Raw genomic sequence first — 7,438 nt, forward strand, 5'->3', positions numbered from 1 at the left:
CACAGGAGTAAATGGAAGAATTAGACTACAAGGAGTTGGGAAAAGACGCACAAAGGATAAGAATAGAAAAGGTAAAGTTTGTTACATAAACATGCAGGCTGCTCACAAGCAGGAAAAATGGCTGCAAATTCAAACACTTCAATAATGAAGTGTAGGCATTGAACGAAACACATCTACGAAATTTGCAGAAGCCGCCTGCGGTTAACAATTCTGTACGAAAGGCGTGCAACAGAATGACTAGGTGAAGGAAAGGTGGAGATGTAGGCCAGCTAATTAGGCGAAGCATGGAGTGGCAAGGCGCATTTATGGATTAGCGGCACATCGGAAGGCAAAAATACATGGCTTGGTGCAGCTTACCAATGAACAGGTAGTGATAGGAGTGATAAAAATAAAGAACTTATTGGTTGCATTAGAAGCGTTGTTAATAAGTAGAATCAATTGGCCCAGATGGTATTAGTAGAAGATGTGAATGCACACATGCGATTTAGACGAACACACTGATTACAACGAATCTCTAGTGATGGATCTGTGTGAGTAGCAGAACCTTATAGAAGATAACAGGGAGAATAAGTGTCACGGACTGGTAACGTGGCAATGTGGAAATAGGCAGTCATGTATTGACTACGCCTTAGTCTCAGAAAGGGTCTACGAACGACTAGACAAAATGATGATAGACCAACATGGAAAAAAAAGGCCGGGTAGGGATTATAAACGTTTAACCTTAAAATTTGGAAGAGATACTACCGGGAAACACGAACCAATGGCGCCAAAATTTCCCAAAATGAATGAAAAGCAAATAACGGAGATCGCAAAATACATTGTGAAGAAAATGGAGGGGTTTCCTACAATAGTCTGGAGAATATAGAGAACTGGTAGGAGTAATGCAGTAGGAGATAAGAGAGACATGGCAAAAAATGTTGGATTGGAAAGGGGAACCAGGTAAGTGGTAGAACAAGGAAATAAAACAAGCTATAGAAGATCGTAAGCAGGCGTCAAGGGATCATCGAGAAGCCCAAAAGTTGGGATCACACGAAGAAGAGGTGCTCCTTAGATGGAACAAATACCGACAAAGGAAAAGGGTGCCAATAGCTCGTGCAAGAGAAAATTAAATGCAAAAGTGATAGTTGGGTGCATAACATTCCCAAAAGAGATAAAGACACACCAAAAAAATACTGGAACCATGTAAGAGCACTCGGAGCTCCAGCTAAAAATTCGCAAAAAGCTATAAGGGATAAAGACGGTAACATCTTCGAAGGAAACGATGCGCTGCATGTGGTACATCAGAGACGTTATTAAGGATAACTTCGGTACGAAATAAAGCGTCCTTCAGAGTCAAACAGATCCAGCAACAGAGAACCCTGACATATCAAAATTTAGCATAGAAAACGTTCACTGGAAAAAAAGCAGATGTCCCCAATAACACAGCCGCAGGGCCCATTGAAATCTCAATGCAGCTGATCAAAAACCTCGGTCTAATAAGCAAGGGATTAAAACGAAGTAAATTCCGGTTGCATGGCTTGACAGCAAGATGAACCTCATCTACAAAGGCAAAGGTGATAAAGACAAGACGAGCTCGTACACGGCAGTTACAATAACGTTGGTAATATATAGAATGGCAATGCAAGCTATAAGATTAGAACTGTTCAAGTGGGTGGAGAAAACTTAAGTACTGGGTGAACCGCGGAAGAGGTTGAGACCAGGCAGACACTTAGAGGATATATGTTTGTACTAACTCAGTGCATATATATTTTAGTTTCTCAAAACACACCTTAATTGATAACATTTCTAGGTATTAGAGTTGCCTACAACAGCGTAGACAGGGAATTGTTATGAATATTCTGAAGCATGAAGGCATGGATGACGATTTCGTGGAGCTGCTGAGGAAAGTTGTCTTAAGATGAATAGTGTCAGCCCAGGATCCTTCATTTCTGGCACGGCCGTCAGGCCTTTTGTACGGCCAAGATAGACTATATCACACAGACGCGATAATTTGCAGACTCGACAAGCAGCTGAGCAATGATAATGGTAATAGTCCAGAATGTATGGAATTTCTAACGCGCCTAAGCACACATCGACCGTCCTACACGCCAGTGTGTCGTCTTTGCCGTGGCAGTGGTTGTCGTGAGCTTTCCGTTCGGCAGCTGGACGTCGAGCACCTCTCCAGGTCGTTTTACCGGACAGCCACTCGGTAGCATTAGAAGCGTACCGCCGGCCGGCAGAACACCAGACCGCTACAGTACAGGTCAATGGCTAGCCAACCACTGTCGCCGCGAGCACATCGGATCGCCTAGTCTGCAGGCCGCAAGCACCGCTGGCCACCAGGCCCTCAAATGAAATATGGTGCCAGGCCGCTACTACAGCAGGCCGGCGGTCGCTGGGTGAGCAGCAAGCGCGGAGCATGACATCGGCCTCACCAGGTCCGCATGGCCGTGGGACACCCGGTCGACTCGAACCGACGGCGCAGCAATCAATTCCCTCGAGCCGCACGCAAATATCGCCCTCGTGGCCACGCGTTTTTTCTTCGCCTAGTCGCGGCCACGCAATCTACATCACAGATATATAGAGAGACAACCCAGTACAACTTGTATCGGAATGCCGAAAATGTAATGAAGTGGTGGAAATTCACCAAGGACTGAAGCAAGGATGCACTGTGTCTCCATTGTTGTTCAGGATTTATTTTAAGGGCATAGAAACACGACTGGAAAACAGCGAATTAGGGCTTCATTTGTCCTACATTCGTGATGGACAAATGGTGCAACAGAAGGTCCTTGGACTGATGTACTCGGGGGACATAGTTCTACCAGCAGACAATACAAGAAATTTACCGACACTTGCGAATATCTGTGGAAACGTAGCGACAAATTTAGGCTTTAAGTTTAGCAAAGAAAATCGGAAATTATGATCATAGAGGCGAGTAATTAGATGTTCGTACCCATAGTGAAGCAATATAAGTACCTCTGCGTAAACGTAAATGAAGGAAAGGCTTACTCAAGCACCCACCAAGATAATCTGAAAATACAGGGAAGCAGAATTAAGCAATAGTGAAGCATCGAGCACTTTGGGGCCGCAATAAAGATGACGTGGTGCGTGGAATCTGGAAAGGGGTAATGGTACCAGCGCTAACGTTCACAAATGTCATTCTGTGCTTAAAATTAGATATCGTATCGGGGTTGGAAGTAAACCAAAGATTGGTAGGCCGGTTGGCTTTGGGAGCCCGCAGTAAAACCACAATTAAATGAGGCTGTGCAGAAAGACAGCGTCATTTGACAGCATGATAGCCGTTCCCTTGTTGTGCGGGAAAGTGTACATCGGCCAAACCGAACGGTGCATTAACGATCGGCTCAGGGAGCATGCGCTAAAAGCTAAGAAAGAAAGATGACAAGTATGCACATTTGGTTGCCCATATCACCACGTGTGGTTTCGAGGCGCGATGTTATGATACCACTATCTGAGGCAGATTTGCAAACTACACGGCTCGAGTAGACCTAGAAGCATTTTTATCCACAAGAATTCAGCTGTTTGTATAAGCTAAGCGTCTATTTATTTACACAATGCCGAACTAAACTGCTTGAACTCTGTTGTCTGAGGCAGATAGTAGTATTGTTCACTTTTTTAGATTTGTTTGTATCACCTCGCATGGGGAAGGGTTCTTGACACTTCTGCACGTGGTTTACCTTATAAATCAGAGGGTGTGTCGATTGTAATAAACAGTTGGTAATAGCGCTCGTCCGCGTCTGTCGTGCCTTCTTCGCGTGTATGTGCACTTATTTGTGCTATATCGGAAAGTAACTATTTTATACCAACTAGTCCAACAGGCGGTCCTTCTGCAGGATGACAGTGTTTGGGCATATTTTGATGTCAGAAAAGTTAGAATTCGGAAGTCAGAATTAGTTTCAAACAAATACTCCGGAACATGGATCAAAATCGGCTAAAGCGTGGCTAAAGTGCAAAAAAGGGCGGCTGAAGTGCACAAGTATCTTTCCAAGAAAGCGTGGCCACAAAATGGAGGATGAGCTCAATAAAGTTGGCAACCAAGTACAAGTAAAATTCAATTCTGGGGTTTTACGAGCCAAAATCACGATTTGATTATGAGGCACGCCGTAGTGAGGGACTCGGGATTAATTTTCACCATGAGGGGATCTTTAACGCACCCCCAATGCACGGGACAGGGGCGTTTTTGCAATTCGCCCCCATCGAAATGCAGCCACCGCAGCCGGAATTTCATCCCGTGACGTCGTGATTAGCAGCCCAATACCATGGCTGCTAAGCCACCACAGCGGTTGGCAACCAAGTACAGGGTAATTGAAAGTGTAAATAGACAACCAGGAGTCATCAAAAAGATGGATATTCTTCAGATATATCTTGTTTCTTTTTTTTTCTAAACAATAAAATCGTATTGTGTACATTAGGTTCGATTTTATTTCCTGACGTAATAGTTCAGCGGAAACCCGCTAGGTGGAGAGAAGTAACTAAAGGTAAAATGAGACATCAACCCAAATGTAGCAATTGCTACAAAGGAAACCCAATCGCGTTCCTCGAAAGAAAGCCTCGCAGCTGAAGAAAAATTCGTCCTGGTCCGGGACTCGAACCCGGGACCACCGCCTTTCCCGGGCAGCCGCTCTACTATCTGAGCTAACCAGGCGGCTAGCAGATGGCAGGGCGAAGTCGAATTTGTCAACAACTCGAAGCAAAGGCAAGTGTTTGACGTAATAGTTCAGCGGAAACCTGCTAGGTGGAGAGAATTAACTAAAGGTAAAATCAGACATCCACCCAAATGTAGCAATTGCTACAAAGGAAACCCAATCGGGTTCCTCGAAAGAAAGCCTCGCAGCTCATGAAAAAATTGTCCTGGTCCGGGACTCGAACCCGGGACCACCGCCTTTCCGGGGCCGCCGCTCTACCAACTGAGCTAACCAGGCGGCTAGCAGATGGCAGGGCGAAGTCGAATTTGTCAACAACTCGAAGCAAAGGCAAGTGTTTGACGTAATAGTTCAGCGGAAACCCGCTAGGTGGAGAGAATTAACTAAAGGTAAAATGAGACATCCACCCAAATGTAGCAATTGCTACAAAGGAAACCTAATCGGGTTCCTCGAAAGAAATCCTCGCAGCTGAAGAAAAAAAGTTGCAGTGGCTTAGCTCGGCTATGCCAGGATATACGTAGCGTTAGCAAAGGTTCAGCTGATTATTCTTAGCTTTCCTGGTTGTCTCCTACGCTCAACCGCTAATTGCCAGGCAACTACTTCGGGATCCGATGAGTCAAGCTTCTCCGTTCTTCTGCGCTGTTGAGCAGAATTTGCGCTCTCCTTCTCCATGGCTATACCACACTGGCAAACGCCAGTCAGAAGCGCAGCGGCTCCAGCGCAGTGTCAGACGGCGACTGCACAGCGAGCGCGCGCCGGCGCCAGTGCGTCTACCACGGCTACGACGTCACTCCTCTGGAATGCGCAGACCGGCGGCGGTGAGTCGCGCGCGGCGGCGGCGGAGTGCGCGAGAGGTGCCTGCTCCGGTGGCTCCGGTGCGCAAGCCGTGTGACATCACTGATCCTTGCGCATGCGCAGCACGGCTCTTGATGTGCCGTGCGAAACGGGCTTGGCTAGGCCAGTGTAGCTAACGCTACAAAATCGTCCTGGTCCGGGACTTGAACCCGGGACCACCGCCTTTCCGGGGCAGCCGCTCTACCATCTGAGCTGACCAGGCGGCTAGCAGATGGCAGGGCGAAGTCGAAGTTGTCAACAACTCGAAGCAAAGGCAAGTGTTTGACGTAATAGTTCAGCGGAAACCCGCTAGGTGGAGAGGAATAACTAAAGGTAAAATGAGACATCCACACAAATGTAGCAATTGCTACAAAGGAAACCCAATCGGGTTCCTCGAAAGAAATCCTCGCAGCTGAAAAAAAAATCGTGCTGGTCCAGGACTTGAACCCGGGACCACCGCCTTTCCGGGGCAGCCGCTCTACCATCTGAGCTAACCAGGCGGCTAGCAGATGGCAGGGCGAGGTCGAAATTGTCAACAACTCGAAGCAAAGGCAAGTGTTTGACGTAATAGTTCAGCGGAAACCCGCTAGGTGGAGAGAAATAACTAAAGGTAAAATGAGACATCAACCCAAATGTAGCCATTGCTACAAAGGAAACCCAATCAGGTTCCTCAAAAGAAATCCTCGCAGCTGAAGAAAAAATCGTCCTGGTCCGGGACTCGAACCCGGGACCACCGCCTTTTCGGGGCAGCCGCTCTACCATCTGAGCTAACCAGGCGGCTAGCAGATGGCAGGGCGAAGTCGAATTTGTCAACAACTCGAAGCAAAGGCGAGTGTTTGACGTAATATTTCAGCGGAAACCCGCTAGGTGGAGAGAAGTAACTGAAGGTAAAATGAGACATCCACCCAAATGTAGCAATTGCTACAAGGGAAACCCAATCGGGTTCATCGAAAGAAAGCCTCGCAGCTGAAGAAAAAATCGTCCTGGTCCGGGACTCGAACCCGGGACCACCGCCTTTCCGGGGCAGCCGCTCTACCATCTGAGCTAACCAGGTGGCTAGCAGACGGCAGGGCGAAGTCGAATTCGTCAACAACTCGAAGCAAAGGCAAGTATTTGACGTTAGTTCAGCGGAAACCCGCTAGGTGGAGAGAATTAACTAAAGGTAAAATGAGACATCAACCCAAATGTAGCAATTGCTACAAAGGAAACCCAATCGCGTTCCTCGAAAGAAAGCCTCGCAGCTGAAGAAAAATTCGTCCTGGTCCGGGACTCGAACCCGGGACCACCGCCTTTCCGGGAGAGCCGCTCTACCATCTGAGCTAACCAGGCGGCTAGCAGCAGATGGCAGGGCGAAGTCGAATTTGTCAACTCGAAGCAAAGGCAAGTTTTTGACGTAATAGTTCAGCGGAAATCCGCTAGGTGGAGAGAAGTAACTAAAGGTAAAATGAGACATCCACCCAAATGTAGCAATTGCTGCAAGGGAAACCCAATCGGGTTCCTCGAAAGAAAGCCTAAGTTAATTATTTCATCGTTCACGCGAATTAACAACCTTTCTGTTGATTTTCCCTTCTGAAAACCGTACTCTCGGGTTGATATTGCGTTTATTTTCTCAAGGAAAGAAACTAAACGTGTTTTATAGCTTTTTCCGCGACCTTGGAGAAAACAGACAAAAGAGAGATGGGACAATAATTCGTAAATAAACTGCGATCACTCCGCGGTCCTCCCTCCATGAAAACGGGGGGTGACTACTTCAGGACCTAAATAAAATATACTACCTACCTACCTACTTACTTCTTTTGTGCACAACAGATACTGGTGCTGTCTTCAGCTTATCAAGAAAAAGTTCCTAAGTTCCATTTGGTATCAAATATGTGAAAGCAGCGGCGCCACTATATCGCAAACGTATTTGAGTGTGTGTGATTTAACACCGTCTATTCCCGCCGCGCAGTTATTGCGTAATTTCA

General features: G+C 46.9%; 2 non-coding genes across 2 annotated transcripts; both read right to left on the bottom strand.

The window, feature by feature from the left end:
- Positions 1 to 4,844: 4,844 nt before the first annotated feature.
- On the bottom strand, positions 4,845 to 4,919 carry Trnas-gga (transfer RNA serine (anticodon GGA)). The gene has a single exon. It is a non-coding gene; the product is annotated as a tRNA-Ser (tRNA).
- Positions 4,920 to 6,176: 1,257 nt separating this feature from the next.
- Positions 6,177 to 6,251, bottom strand: Trnaf-gaa (transfer RNA phenylalanine (anticodon GAA)). Its single transcript has one exon. It is a non-coding gene; the product is annotated as a tRNA-Phe (tRNA).
- Positions 6,252 to 7,438: the final 1,187 nt, after the last annotated feature.

The sequence above is a fragment of the Dermacentor silvarum genome, chromosome 7 (genome assembly GCF_013339745.2).
Source record: "Dermacentor silvarum isolate Dsil-2018 chromosome 7, BIME_Dsil_1.4, whole genome shotgun sequence".
NCBI lineage: Eukaryota > Metazoa > Arthropoda > Arachnida > Ixodida > Ixodidae > Dermacentor > Dermacentor silvarum.